Source organism: Ursus americanus, chromosome 16, assembly GCF_024610735.1.
Source record: "Ursus americanus isolate L20-20 chromosome 16, mUrsAme1.1.p, whole genome shotgun sequence".
Lineage (NCBI taxonomy): Eukaryota > Metazoa > Chordata > Mammalia > Carnivora > Ursidae > Ursus > Ursus americanus.
In genome coordinates this window covers 15,145,238-15,161,173 of record NC_142142.1, presented here as the reverse complement: position 1 = coordinate 15,161,173, position 15,936 = coordinate 15,145,238, and the positions used below count along the sequence as shown (strand labels likewise).

General features: G+C 36.6%; 1 long non-coding RNA gene across 2 annotated transcripts in view; it reads left to right on the top strand.

Moving 5' to 3' along the window:
• Positions 1 to 15,936, top strand: part of LOC148108765 (uncharacterized) — a 1,465,056-nt gene that overhangs the window by 670,194 nt on the left and 778,926 nt on the right. The window lies entirely within an intron of this gene.

Sequence of the window (15,936 nt, the reverse complement as noted above, 5' to 3'; positions counted from 1 at the left end):
CTCTACCAGAGTTAATTTAGGCACACCAAGGGATAGATTAGAATGACCGGTAAGCACAGGGAGCTATCAGACTGACTAAGGATGCAGGGTGAGGGGCAGAGGGGCATTTGGTTTTGTTCTGTTTTGGTTTTGATTTCTCTTATTTTGAATTTTTCTATTTCTATGCATGTTCTCAGATTAATGTATTGTGAAAGCCTATAGAAGAAACTTTTATTGAGTTTTGATTTGGAATGATATTTGTTCATTTAACAAATGCAGTATTAATGCCTTGACCCTAACCTAGACATCCTGATTTAATTTTGACTTTGATATAATCCAGAGCTGAGTAATTTCTGAAGCTTCTTAGCTAACTTTAATTTATAGCCCGAGTTGAAAATTCCTGTGTTATAATTATGGAGAGAAGAAATGGAGGTTAGGAGAAGGAGGGAAGGAAGAGAAGGAAGAAAAGAAAAAGGGAAAGAAAGAGGAAAGGAGGGGGGAAGGAAGGAGAAGGAAAAAAAGAGAGGGAGGGGAAATGGGAGGAAAGGAAGTAGGAAGAATGGAGAGGAGTGGAGAATAGATGAACTTCCTGTGGGAGCTGAGACACAGGCATGATTAAAAGTATCAGAATACGTGTAAACCCAATATAGATGGTCCCTGACTTAGGATGGTTCGATATACAATTTTCAGCTTTAAGATGTTGCAAAAGTGATACACAGTAGAAAATCTGTACTTCAGATTTTGAGTTTTGATCCTTTTCTGGGCTACTGATATGCAGTGCTATACTCTCTCTTGATGCTGGGCGGTGTCAGTGAGCTGCAGCTCCCAGTCAGCCACAGGATCACAAGGGTAAACCAATAGATTTGCAACCATTGTGTACCCATTCAGCCATTCTCTTTTCACTTTCAAAAAAGCATTCAATCAATTATGTGATATTCAACACTATTATAAAATAAGCTTTGTGTTGATTTTGGCCAACTATAGACTAAGTGTGCTGAGCATATTAGGCTAGGCTAAGCTATGATGTTCAATATGTTAGGTGTATTAAATGCATTTTTGACTTACAGTATTTCCAGTTTACAATGAGTTTATTGAGATGTAACTCCATTGTAAGTTGAGGAAGATCTGTACTTAAGTAATATGTGTCATCTAAACAAAAATAAGTACTGATTATGAACACTCTGAACTGTATTTTTCTGGGGTGCCTGGTGCCTCAGTCAGTTAAGCATCCAACTCTGGATTTCAGCTCAGGTCATGATTTCAGGGTTGTGCGATTGAGCCTTGCATTAGGCTCCATACTGGGCATGGAACCTGCTTAAGATTCTCTCTTTCCCTCTCCCTCTGCCCCTCCCCACATCTCTCTCTCTCTCTCAAAACGACAACGACAACAACAACAAAAACAGACAAACTAAACTCTATTTGCCTGAGTCTGGCTTCTACTTCCTAAGCAAATATTCACATTCTTAGCACACATACTTGGGCAGCTTAACATTTCCAGAGCAAATCACACATACAGCAGTTGGCATCACCAAAATGTATTAAGGTCATAATCAGCTTGCTCTCAACACTATCCAGCAGTACTACTCTGTTAGTCTGGTTTACTTCCTCTGTGTTCCTTTCCTTGACTACTTAAACCTCCTCTGTAGCTGACAGCTTTCAGAGTCTTCCCCCACCAAACTAATCTCTCCTCTTGCACTAAACAGATAACGCTTACACCTGCCCTTCAAAAACCAACCAACAAAGAGCCATCAAGCACTTTCACCTCTGCTTTCCTCTTCCCAATTTATGCTCTAACCAGTACCTGCCCCATAATTCTCCATGTTTCTGCCAGTGCTCTGCCTCAGTATCTCATGTAGCTTTCCATTGTACTATATCCTGATTTTTCCTTCTGTCTGTGGAATTTCACAACATTGATTACTAGTATTGATTAACCTTTCCTATGTCTTCAATTTCTCTGTCTCTACTGTATCTTCCCACTGCACCAGAACATTCCCAACACTCTGTATTTCTTAGAAAAAACAAAACTACTTTCGGCTTCTGTTCTTCCACCAACCAGTCAGTGCCTTATATACCTTCTCCTCTTAACACCTAGATTTTCAGAAGAGTGTATATTTTCATTTTCTTCTCTTTCCTCCCCATCTTTTATCTTCCTACTTCAGAGTGGCTTCTGCATTCTTCCTTCCATCAAGATGGATCTCCAGTGATCACCATGTTGCTAGATGTCGTAGGCAATTTTTATATTTTATTTTTCTTACCATCAGCCTTCAGCTTGGTGCCCATTTCTTTCATAAAACTTTCTTCTCTTAAATTTTGTGAGAGCCCTTGCTCATGGCTTCTGCCACCCTCCTTCTGTTCTTTTCCCGTGCTTTGTTGGCTCATCCTATAACCTCATGTTCATGAGTTTAGGCTCTGGAGCCAGCCTGTTCAGATTCAAAGCCTGGGTGCAAATCATACCAGCAGTAAGTCAGCATAGATAACTTTTCTATAAAAATGCTGAGGGCGCCTGGGTGGCTCAGTCATTAAGTATCTGCCTTCGGCTCAGGTCATGATCCCAGGGTCCTGGGATCGAGCCCTGCATCGGGCTCCCTGCTCAGCGGGAAGCCTGCTTCTCCCTCTCCCCCTCCTCCTGCTTGTATTCCCTCTCTTGCTGTCTCTCTCTCTGTCAAATAAATAAATAAAATTTTTTTAAAAAAATGTTGATAATACTATTAACTTCATCAAAATATTTTTTCGAAAGAAGTAACTCATTTAATTGCTTAAGATAGTGCCTCAGACGTAAAAAATGCTAAAGAAATACTATTTGTCATTTTCTTATATCTCTTCTTCAAAGCATATCATTATTCCCCATTGATGCTGTATTTTCTGTCTCAGAATGGTCCTTTTCATGCTGAAGGACCTAAATATTATTTTAATTCTTGAAATTTATAATTTGACATCTCTAATATAGACCTCTCTTCTCAGTTCCAGTCTATTGTCAACATTTGTGATTGAATATCCCAAGGAAACCACAACTCACCAGGTCTAAAATTGAACTCATATTCTTTCCTTTGCAAAGTGGATTCTTTTCCTACCTTTCCTTGAATGGCACCACCATTAGGGCAGTGGCACAAGTCCACAACTTTTATGCTACCTGTGTTATAGTATCACATAGTATACATTTTAGTTGCTAACTATCTCAGGAGTCTTTTTCTCTGTCTATACTCTATCACCCCTGGTGAAGCCTTCTCATTTTATTTTTTCTTCTAATCTTACATACATTCTGCAGCCACAGTGAAGTTTTCCTCAAAAAAAAAAAAAAGTGAATAAAATGATAATGCTCCTTTTCTTATCTCTTATTGCTTAATATCCTTTTTAGGAAAAAAAAATCCTTAATGTACCACAAGGCTTGGATAGCCTGCCAGGTCCCCAGCCTCAGGAACAACTGCTCCAGTTCCCTCATTCTAGCCTCTCTGAGCGTGTCTTCATCCATTGTATTCATGCTTACGTCCACCCCAGGGTCTTGTTCTTTTGTCTGTTAACCACTGTCCTCCATCTGCTCTATGTAGTTAACCTCTACTCACCTTCAGATGCCAACTCTCACGTGTTATTTCAAGGAACTTTTTCATGATTCTCAACACTAAATCAAATCATAGCTGTCTGCATGTTCCCTTTACAGTACTACGTTTGTAATTATATATTTGATGATCTTTTTACCACCTATGTCTCCTCTCAGACTATAAGCTCATCATTGCTTCCCCAAACCTGTTAGAGTATCTAGAACATAAGATATTCAAACAATATTGTTGACTAAATGAACAATGCCTATAAGAGAAAGTGGGAGCCTTAAAGAAACTAGAATCCCATGGAAGAAGGTTGGGGCTGTAATGTCAGAATAATGGATCCTTGGCTTGTTTCTGGTTTTGCTGTGTTGGTAACATCTGAGAGCAGCTACAGTGCTTTACTCTCCTCAGGGACAAAGTTAGATTTCCTGTTTTCTTTTCACTCATTCATTTATTCTGCTGTTTTATACCAATTTATTAATAGAATGTTGCCATCTTAGCAGTATACAAAACATTACAAATACAGCTGAGAACAGAACAGAGATGACCCTGTTTCTCTTAGAGTTTATAATAAAGGCCTAGAATCCTAGTATCTCAGAGTGATAAGGAAACAGTTTTAATAAAGGGTTCTATGAAACACTAATCTTACACTCCATAAAACAAGGGTCCTAAGAAAGTCTGGGATATGCTTCGTGCTGCATTTTTTCTCATGGAAATTCTAAATAACATTAGCTCATTAAAGGGTCTGAAAATATTTGCAACAAAGAAGTGATTTAAATGTGTGTAACGCTGCATTCCGTAAACATAATGTTTTATTTTTTGCTTGTTTTTGCTTTTGTTTTAACAAAACTTCTGTGCTGAGGAAGTACTACCTTACAAGGCTATCTATTTCATATTTAGATTGTATTTTTTTTCCAGTTCATTGAGTCAAAATTGGCTTTCTATAGTTAGAAACACTGGATTCTGATGTTTGAAATAATTAAATAGATCATTTTGGGTGATGGTTTATAAACTTTCTTGACCCCAAGAATCCTTTGTTTAAATAAAATTGTTTTGAAAATGCAAACAATAGGGCTTCTCTGATTAAGCTGGTGGTGAGATGTGAGCCCCATCAGCCAGGCCCCTTACTGCCCCTGTGGAGTAAAGTTTGAAAATCAGTGATCTAGTCTGACTGCATCACTTAACAGAAATATCAGAAGATAGAAATCTAAAGAGGCAAAGAAAAATCTTACCGTACACACTTGGTCAACTAAAGGGCAAGAAATAAAACTCAGGTCACTGAATTCCTAACCAGTGCTTTTCTCCTTCTAACACATAGCCACCCTACTGATACTCTGAATTATATGTTCTGGGGAATTGTAACTATAACTTTGAGATGTTCTACCCTTCATTATATGGCAGCCATACTGACCTCTGTCTGTCCTCTAAACAGACCAAGCTCATTCCCACCCTCAGAAATTCACATTTCCACTAAGTTTGTCTGGAATACTCTGACCCTGGCCTTTGCATAGCCAGCTCCTATCCGCCATTCAGGCCTCAGCTCAAGTGTTGCCTCCTCAGAGTTACCTTCCCTAGTCACAAGATTTTAATACCCAATATCCTATTACTGTGTTATATCTTCTTCCTAGCACATATCATCAGTATCTGATTATTATTTTGTTAACGTATTTGGTTCCTTGGTTATTAGCTATCTCCTGCTATAATGGAAGTTCGTGAATCTTTTTTATCGATTGCTAAATTTCAAAGACTAGAAAAGTACCATATATATATATATATATATATATATATATATATATATATGGAAGACATTTCATAAGTATCCATTGTATGAGTGCATAATAGGCAAAGCTCCATGTGTGGGCTGTCCATGGTGGCGGTGAGTTGCATGTGGGACCAGCAGAAGTCAAGTGGCCACTTCTCTACAATGCTAGAGAAAGGACTAAAGAGACCAACTCAGATACTCTAAGTTCCCTTCTAGCCCTGGTTTTCTGTGATCCAAGAAGTTTGGGATTGTTTCTCTGTACCCAAGAAATGCCCTTTTTACAAGGGTTAAAAGGTATGTATTTTAGATGCTCTTGTTTTAAACCACCATAAGACAATAAAACACTAATTTTCATTTACATTTTGTAAAATATCCTTTACCACATAAATCAATGATTGTAGCTAGAGCCATTTTACAAGTGAACTTTCATTCCCTTTTCACCATTATTTAATAATGGTGCCACATTATTTTAGGCTCTGTCGATGACTCACCTGCATTAATGTCATTATCTTCCAACTGGCTTCCTGCCCTGCCCCTGAAGTTCCCTCTCCTGGCTTCCTTCCTCACTAATGCCAGAATTCTCCTGTTATAAATAGTAATTTTCTACCTCTCCTATATTGAAGCTGTATTAGTTTCCTGTGTCTGCTATAACAAATTGCCCAGAATTGGTGGCTTAAAACAATAGAAATTCATTCTCTCACAGTTCTGAAGACCAGAAGCCCAGGTTAGTACTACTGGCAGAATTGAAGTTACTGGCAGGACCGCACTCCCTGCTGAGGCTCAGAGGACAGACTCTGTGCTTAGCCTCTTCCAGCTTCTGGTGGCTTGGCCGATAGTCATATCATTCCAGTTTTTATTTTTTATTTTTTTAATTTTTAAAATTATTTTTAGTTTTTTAATTTATTTTCAATTTAGTTAACATATAGTGTGTTATTAGTTTCAGGGGTACAATTTAGTAATTCATCAGGTGCCTATAACACTCAATGCTCTCCTTAATGCCCATCACCCAGTTACCCCATCCCCCCACCCACCTGCCCTCCAGCAGCCTTCAGTTTGTTCCCTATAGTTAAGAGTCTCTTATGGTTTGCCTCCCTCTCTGTTTTGATCTTGTTTTATTTTCCCTTCCATTCCCCTATGTTCATCTGTTTTATTTCTTGAATTCCACATATGAGCGAAATCATATGGTATTTGTCTTTCTCTGACTGACTTATTTCGCTTAGCATAATACCCTCTAGTTTCATGCGTGTTGTTACAAATGGCAAGATTTCATTCTTTTTTGATCGCTGAGTAAATTTCCATTGTGTGTATGTGTGTGTGTGTGTGTGTGTGTGTGTGTGTGTATACCTTCACTCCTGTTTTTAAAGCCAGCATCTTCAAACCTTTCTCTGCTCTATCTTCACATCACCTTCTCTTCTGTGTGTGTGTCAGATTTCCCTTTTCTTCTTTCTTATAAGGGTAGGTGTAGTTGCATATAGGGCCCATCTGGATAATCCAGGGTAAGGTCTCCATCTCAAGGCCCTCAACTTAATCACATCTTCAAAACCTCTCTCTCTCATAAGGTAACATTTGCAGATTCTAGCTGGGGACCTGATGTCTTCTGTGACCATTATCAGTCTGCCATGGAACTTACAAGTTTGCCATTGCCTAGAAAATAAAGTCCACACTTATTATCAGGACCTATAGACCTCTATGAGTCTAACCTTTATTTTCTTTTCTCTCCAGATCTTCCATGATGGCTTTCTGTATCCCTAAGAAAATTTTTCCCCAAACACCTATTTCCCCATTTCTTAAACCTGAAATACTCTTTCATACTTTGTCCTCTTTTTACAATGTGCTGTTCTCTTCTATAATATGTTTCCCTCTTTTACCTTGGCAAACCTTCATTTATATATATGGAGTGTTAGCAAAGTGTTAGCAAACTGGTGCGTGAGTAAGACTTGATCCTGAGCTGGAAGATCTGAGCATCTAGAGGTAGGGACAGAGAAACAGAGAGTGAAGTATGATAAATACCACAGTAGAGAGAGAAGTACACAGGCTACTCTAAGAACAGAAAAGATAGGCATAGACAGGATAGGGAAACAAGGCAATGCTTGAATCAAGTCTTAATACAACTCTTAGGCAATAAGTTAGTAGAAGTGTGTAATAGTGATTGAATGGTGGAGGTTGATAGGGAGGCTTTCAAAGTTAATGGGTTCTGCTTTTGTTTTTTAGGTTTTCCCCCCTAATTTTATTGAAATACAGTCGACATATAGAATTGTGTAAATTTAAGTTGTACAATGTGATGATTTGATGTGCATTTTTGTATACTAACAACAAAATATCTAGAGATATTTTACAATAGCATTGAGAACAATAAAATACATTGAAATAAATTTAACGAAGTTAAAAGATCTGTCTACTAAAAACTATAAGACATTAATGAGAGAAATTAAAGAAGACACACATTAATGGGAAGATATATCATATTTGTGGGTCAGAAAAAATAATATTGTTAAAATGTCCATATTACCCAGAGCTGCCTGTAGATTCAGTACAATCCCTATCAAAATTGCCCTAAAGGCAATTTTCAAAGAAAAAAAAATTCTAAAATTCAACTGTGACCTTAAAAGACCCCAATAACCAAAGCAATCCTGAGAAAGAACAAAGCTGAAAGCATTGCACTTCCTGATTTCAACTATTCAACAAAACTGTAGTAATCAAAACGGTAGGATACTGACATAAAAACCAATACATAGACCAGTGAAATAGAATAGAAGGCCCATAAATAAACCTCTTATATACACAGTTAGCTAATATTTGACAAGGGAGCCAAGAATATTCAATGGGGAAAAGATGATCTTTTCAATAAATGGTAAAACTGTTGGTAAAACTGTATGTTTACATGCAAAAGAATGAAATTGAACCCCTCTCTTGCACAGCTCACGAAAGTTAATTCAAAATGGATTAGAAACGTAAATATAAGACTCCCCCAAAAATAAGAACAAATTATATATTATAATTTATAATATATATTATATATAATATTTTATTATATTATATATAATAGTATAATATGATAATTATATTTATATATATTTATAATAATATATATTATTATATATTATTGTATTATATAATTATATGTAAATATATAATTATATGTAATTATAATATTATATTATATTATATATACATTATAAATTATAAACCCCCCCCCAAAAAACGGGGAAAAATCTCCTTGATGTTGATCTTGGTAATGATTTTTTTTTTTTATATATATACCAAAGCACAAGCAACAGAAGCAGAAATAAACAAGTAAGACTACGTTAAACTAAAAAATTTCTGAACAAAAGAAATAATGAACAGAATATAGAGGCAACCTATGGCATAGGAGAAAATATTTGTAAACCATATATCAGTTAGAGGGTTAATATCCAAAATATATAAGGAACACCTACAACTCAAGAATAAAAGAACAGATAGTAAAAATGGGGATAATGATTTAAAAATGGGGAGAAGGGGACGCCTGGGTGGCTCAGTGGGTTAAGTGGCAACTCTGGATTTCAGCTCAGGTCATGATCTCAGAGCCCTGGACTTGTGCCCCACATCAAGCTCCATGTTCAGTGTGAAGTCTGCTTGAGATTCTCTCTCTCCCTCTCCCTTTGCCCAGGTCTCTCACTCTTGCTCTCTCTCTCAAATAAATAAATCTTTAAAAAAAATAAAAATAATAATAATAAATGGGCAGAAGAACTTAACAGGCATTTTTTCCCCAAAAAAATAGATACAAATGTCTATCATCTTAAGGAGGCTGCATTTCTATCCTTTAAATATGTGATTTGCCAACAGTAGAATGAATTCTGCTTTTATGTTTTGAACACAATCTCATGAGAAACCCCAATAAAGAAACAATTTAAAGGGCATTTTACTTAGTCATACTCATTTTTCAGATCTTAGTTTAAGCACTATTTTATGAGGAACACCTTCCATACCTCATGGGCCATATATTGTATTACAGAACCTTGTGACATCTAGTGCTTCTTGTATTATAACTCTCATCACTTTTGATTATAATTAATTGTTTAGTATGTCTTTCCTGGACATATAAATGCGCTATTATAAGTTAAAGTACTTTTATGAATTAAAAGTTACTGAAATGGCAAGGAACATGAAGACTTTGTTCATTGCTTTAATATCTGAGACCCAGTAGTGTACCTGACGCATGTTAGGTTTTTAACAAATGATCCTGGAATGAGTTAATATAAGACAAGAAGGACTTAAAACTCACATTGAGTTCTACAGATGCCAACACTCTGACATCTCCTACTGTGTTTTAAGTGTTTACTTGCTCCTTCATAGACCTCACTGTTGCAATGTATGAAGGGGATGAACAAAGCAGATATATCTGAGCTTTGCATAGTTTTAATTAAGCATGGCACATCTGAGGTACTGGTTTATAGGGGTTTTGCTTTGTTTTGTTTTTAGTTGATGTGGCCTGAAATTAAAAAAAAAAAAATCAGGGAAGGACTATAATCTTGTAATCAATTATACATTCCCGAAGTTTATAGTTATACACACACACACACACACACACACACAGATATGGAAGGAGAAACTATACTGTGTTAGCTTTACTGAAATTATTTTGCCTGGCGGCAAATTTTAGTATATTAATTATCTTCAATGTGTTGAAATTTTATTTGACATATTTAAGTAGATATGTTGTTTTAATTAAAGATTTTAACTGACAAAATACATTTTAAATTAGTCATTTTCAGTTCTCCTGAATCACTTCTGTGGAGCCATAAGGTGCTGTAGAGGTGTTTGGAAACCAAAGCTGAAGATAATCCAGAGGAACTAGGGAGCTCTAACTATAAGTGCTGTAAGAAAAAAGAAAACAGGTGAAGTCTTCTGTAAGCATGATTATAGGAAAAATCTTTTTTAGCTATGAGTAAAAACCCATATGCAATTTTAAAAATTGATAGATTTGATTACATAAAAATAAGAAAACAAATTTTGAATAGCAACAATTCAGACAAAAAATGACCACGTGGAAGAAAAATCTGCAATGCATATCAGAAAGAAAAGACAAATATTCCTAATTTTTAAAGGACAAATTGAAAGGGAAATAAAGAAATCTAGAAATTTGGGCAAAAGCCATTAACATACAATTCACAAAAATAAAAGTGGACCTTAAATATATGAAAAGATGTTTAACCTCACTCATGTTAAGAGAAATCAAAATTAATACTAGACCAAGTAACTATTTATCACGTAGTAGATTGTCAAAAATTGAAGAACTTGACTGTACAGTCCATCGGTGAGGCTGTGAGGAAACACTCGCATGCATTACTGGTGAGAACACCAAATGGTACAACTTCTATGGAAGTTGTACAGATGTACTTACCTTTTGACCCAGAACGCTCACTTCTAGGGATTTACCCTAATGATACATCACCAAGCATATAAAATTGCATGTGTACAAATTGTGTTTATTACATCATTATTTATATCTGGAAAATAATGAAAATTACTCAAATCTCGAAGCAAACAATATTTATCAAACTATGGTGTGTATAAACCACACACACACACACACACGCACGCACACTTGAGTACTATGTAGCTGTACAAAAGAATGAGGAAAACCTCTGAACTGATATGGACTGATTTTCAGGAGATGGTGTAAGTTAAAGTACATAAAAGCATATATGGCATCCTACATGTTGCATAGGATAAAAGTGAAAAATAAAGTATGAACATACCTTTTTTTAACTGCAAAAAGAGAAACAAGACATATAAGCCAGAAAATAATAGGAATTGGTTAAATATAAAGGATACAGTGAGGAGAAAATGGGGTGATAAGAATACAGGAGGAAATGACAATTGAGTATACTCTTTTGTATAGTTTTGATCTTTGGAAGTGTGTTAATATTCTACATATTCCAAAAATAAAATTAATGAGAGTGAGGGGAGGGAAAGTGAAACTAAACTGTAGGGGAAAGAAGGAAGGATTAATTGAAGGTAAAGTTTTCATAGTATTTGACTTTTGTACTCTCAGTCACAGCAGTAAGAGGTATGAGGAGGAGGAATAAGTGCCAACAAACCTAACTTTTAATAGTTTTCTTTTTGGTGGTAGTATGGACAAAGTAATTCCTAAAGTATTTTAAGTATATTATAGAGGTGAGTCAGTGAATAAATATGTTGACATTAAAGGAAGACTGGGTTTTCAGTGTGATCGAAGTATAATACAAGTATGAAATGATACAAGGCAAAAAACAAAAAAATTCGGAATTCGTGAATTCATTATTTCTAATATGTGTGTGTGTACCTCTGTGCATTGTACATGTATATATGCGTTTGTATGTGTCCATATATTTTGGTGTATGCATTTGTATATATTTTTATGTACATATGCATGCATGTTTCCTAGTTCTGTCTGCTAAAAGGGCCAGGAATCAAAGATACTCCAACAGCAGTAAGTAAGCCTCGTTTCTACATGTTGATATCTAACACCATTCCTCACTGTAATAAAGCAGAGATCCTCAGAAAGGTGGCCAATTAGGTACAAGAGGAGCTTGACACATTGTATTAGCTAAAAAGTCATGGAGTGCTCCAAAAAATAATGATAGCATGTCCCAAGAACACGGGAAGTAGTGTGACAGGGCTTTCACTGGACAAATCTGGAATAATTTGAACACAAAAAAGATTAAGTACAATAAGGAATTTAAACCATTACAAAATAGAAATTAATTTGGCCATATCTAATAAATAGATCAAATCAATTAACCAGTCATTGGAGGAAAAAGGAGGGCCTTTGAGTACAGTAAAATTCCAAGGGCCAGTTGTTTAATGCAAAGGAAGTGTACAATTTAGAAAATTAGTGTTTTGCATTGTCATAGTAAAGACTGGATCAGAAAAGAGCCTTTAATGGACGCTAATCCAGGGAGAAATTTTGATGAGGTATAGGGTATTTGCATAGTCTGTTTATCACATATATACAGACACACACATATATATAAACTGTGTGTGAGTATATAGACATACATGTGAGTGTGTACATGTATGCATGTGTAAACACACGCCCCCCCCAAAAAGCCTTACACAAGCAGATACTGTTTGAGAAGTTGCTATTATTAAGTAACTATTATTGTGTTTAATGTATTATTATATCTCTTTGGGTCTGACAGTCTGGGCTGCTTTCTTTTTGGCTGATATCAGGTTCTCCTGAGTCTTCTCTAACCAGTCTAGGGGCCAATTTTTCCCATTCTCCATCAGCAGCGACAAGCAAGCATTCAGAGTTAGGGCTAGAGTAATTATAACAGCTACCACTAAGGTTGTCAGTGGTGGGATTTAAGAAAGCTTTATCTAGCCACGTTTTCTGGCAATGAAACTCAGAGTAAATGCATCTAAAAGGGAAAAAAAATGGTTTGATCTGTGTACCAAGAGGCAGAACATGATATGAAAGCACCTTAGCTTGTTTGTAATGACTCAGAAGTGGTCCTTCCTCATACACTCAGTGCCAAATAAATCAATTTTTCAACTTTGACTTGCACTTGACACTGCGTTTAATCTGTGAACTATGAAATGCAAAGAAATCTTGCGCACACTCCTCTCCCCCATCTGCGTGTGGCTGTCAGGCAGGCAGTCAACAGCACTCTGTAACAGAAGTTAATTGGAACGAGCTGGATATCTCCAGCTCCTTTGGTAATTATCGAAGTCACTCTTCTGGCATGGAAGAGAGCCTCTTGCTTCCACACTATTTGATAAAGAGACTCTTTTTCCTCCTTATATGGTCACAGAAGCCAAACAAAACTAAGCACTTTCTGTTTGTTTGATAAACCCCAGAATTACTTTAAGGTTGGATACACTAAGCTTTAGGTTCAATTCGATTCAAGTGCATTTTAAAACCTTTCAGAAGAAGGCATGTCTAATTCACCTCTCTGTCCCCAGTGCTCAGTCTGGCACCTGACACATAATAAATGTATAGTGTTAGGAATTTTTATTATTAATACTATTATTAACACCTGTCTCTAGTTCCTGTTATGTACTAGTCTCTGAAATGAGCATTTACAGGAAAAACGTTTAACTCTCAAGTTGCACACATTTGTGTTGAAACCCTGGTTCTACTATTAACAGCTATGTTATTGTAGGCAAACTGTTTCATCTCACTGAACATCAGTTTCCTCTCCAGTACTATGAGGAATATATATAACTCAGAAGGTTGTATCCATTAAATGAGGTGAAAGTATTAAAGTGCCTAGTACACTGACTGGCATACAATAAGTGCTTAATAAATGATAGTTTTCTTCCCTTGTTTCTTAATGTGTCCAGAGACTATTTGAACTACTTGTTCATGGCTAGTATCTTGTTTCAGATCTTTGCCTTTGACATTTTAATTTAGGACAGGACAAGTCCTATTTTCTCTCTTTTTGTCCTCTATCACTGCCAATTCCAATATCTCTTCCATTTGTCTCATTTTAACTAAAGAATATCTTTTAAATAAGGATTAAAAAACTCAAACAAGGTTTTTATTGTGTCCTGCTTATGTTGCAAGCACCGAGGCATGCATCTGAAATATAGAAATGAGTACAACGTAATGCCTTCCCTCAGGGAATGTGCAGCCTTGTCAAGGAAACAGGGGTATACATACCCAACTGAACTACAGCATGAGAAGTTTTCAGAGAGAGAGATTCTTTTTTTTTTTTTTTTTTAAGATTTTATTTATTTGTTTGTTTGGGAGAGAGAGAGAGCAGGAGGGAGAGGGAGAGAGAATCTGAAGCAGACTCTGTGCTGAGCACAGAGCCCAATGTGGGGCTGACCTCATGACCCTGAGAACATGACCTGAGCCGAAACCAGGTGTTGGACACTTAACCAACTGAGCCAGCCAGGTGCCCCTCGGAAAGAGAGATTCTTAAAATCAGAATGCTGTATGAGAACTATCAATGCCTCATGTTAGCAAGCAGGTGAATTGCATTGATGAAGGATTCAGGTAGAAGACATCTTTCAAGTGGGCTTTGAAGGATTATCCAACATTTTCTGGACAGGGGATAGGTGAAAGATCATTTTACAGAGAGGGCATAGCATGTGCACAACTACATGGTGAGGCATGTGATAGGAGATAAAAAAATATGTGTCTGCAGGGGCTCCTGGGTGGCTCAGTCGTTGGGCGTCTGCCTTCGGCTCAGGGCGTGATCCCGGTGTTCTGGGATCGAGCCCCACATCAGGCTCCTCTGCTATGAGCCTGCTTCTTCCTCTCCCACTTCCCCTGCTTGTGTTCCCTCTCTCGCTGGCTGTCTCTATCTCTGTCAAATGAATAAATAAAATCTTAAAAAAAAATATGTGTCTGCTGTCACATGGTTACATGCTATGTTATACCTGCATGCAGTGGGAGACTATTGTTCATCAGCTATGCACAGAGTCATATATCTTCAGAAAGGTAACTGGTGGTGGTATAGAAGCATAGGTGGTATAGGTTCCACTTGTGAAGATGGAGTAAGGATGTCGCTGTCTCAGTTGGAGACAACTGAGTTGGAGTGAAGCTTCAGAAGTGGCTTTTGATCAGGCTCAGTCATTACCTGTAGAGCTACAACACCTTGAGGATTAGTGCTGGTCTATAGCCTGGGGCTACAGAAGGGCCAACCTAGATTATTAAAACTAGCAGAGAGGCAAATGCACAGGGAGAGTATTTATTAATCACTGACTATGTGAGTTGTTGGAAGGTCAGAAGGAAGAGAGACTGAAGGCAGATGAGAGACTAAGTAGGAGCCTAGGGTAACTGTCTACATGATGAGTTCCTTTACTAGGACAATGGTAATGGTAATGGACCAGGAGTATGAATATTTTTGAAACATTTGCATTCAGCTTCAGGAAGCTGGCGGACATTGAATACAGAAAGTGAGTGAAGCAGATAATTGTATACTTTAGTGACAGATGGCATGATAACGTGGAATCAAAAGGAACTGTTATTTGAGTTTCTTAGCCCTAATGTGTCTATAAAAACAGGATTTTCTATTTAAACAAATGACTAGACTTGTCTGTAGAAGTGTAAGGAGTAACGTAAGTCATGAACCTATTTTTTCTATGGTCTATACTTCAGTCCTACTTTAAAAAAAATGAAATTGGAACTTAGAGCTAATAATTTGATACATTCAGAAAGGTAGTAATCCATAAAAATAGTTTTTATAGGGCATGATAAAGGATGACTACTGTCTTCTCACTCATATTTGCACTGAAATGGAAAAAACACTGAAAAAAAACACAAAAATGTGATTTATAATGTTGATCAAACTCCACTAATTTTCCATAGAATTCATTTGGTGTTACTTTCTCATGAATGTCAATAAACTCAAATAGTAGTGCTTATTGAATCACCATTGTAAATCCCAGCTGTTGCCAAACTTCACAAATTGACCTTAACAGTTCATACTCATAACCTTCGACAGGAGAAGGCATTTGGCTGAATAGAGTTAAATGAACAAAGTATTGTACTTGGGGCTACAAGGTGGTGAAAGATAAATCCACTGCAAGGCAGGTGTCACATACATAATAGACTTTGAGTTTTGAAGATCCAATTCTATGCATATTTTTATTATTCTGTAAAGTGTTTCCAAAGTTCTATATTAAACCAATCAGCAAATATCTATTTTGTACTTGCTGCTTACAGGGACTTCTGATAAT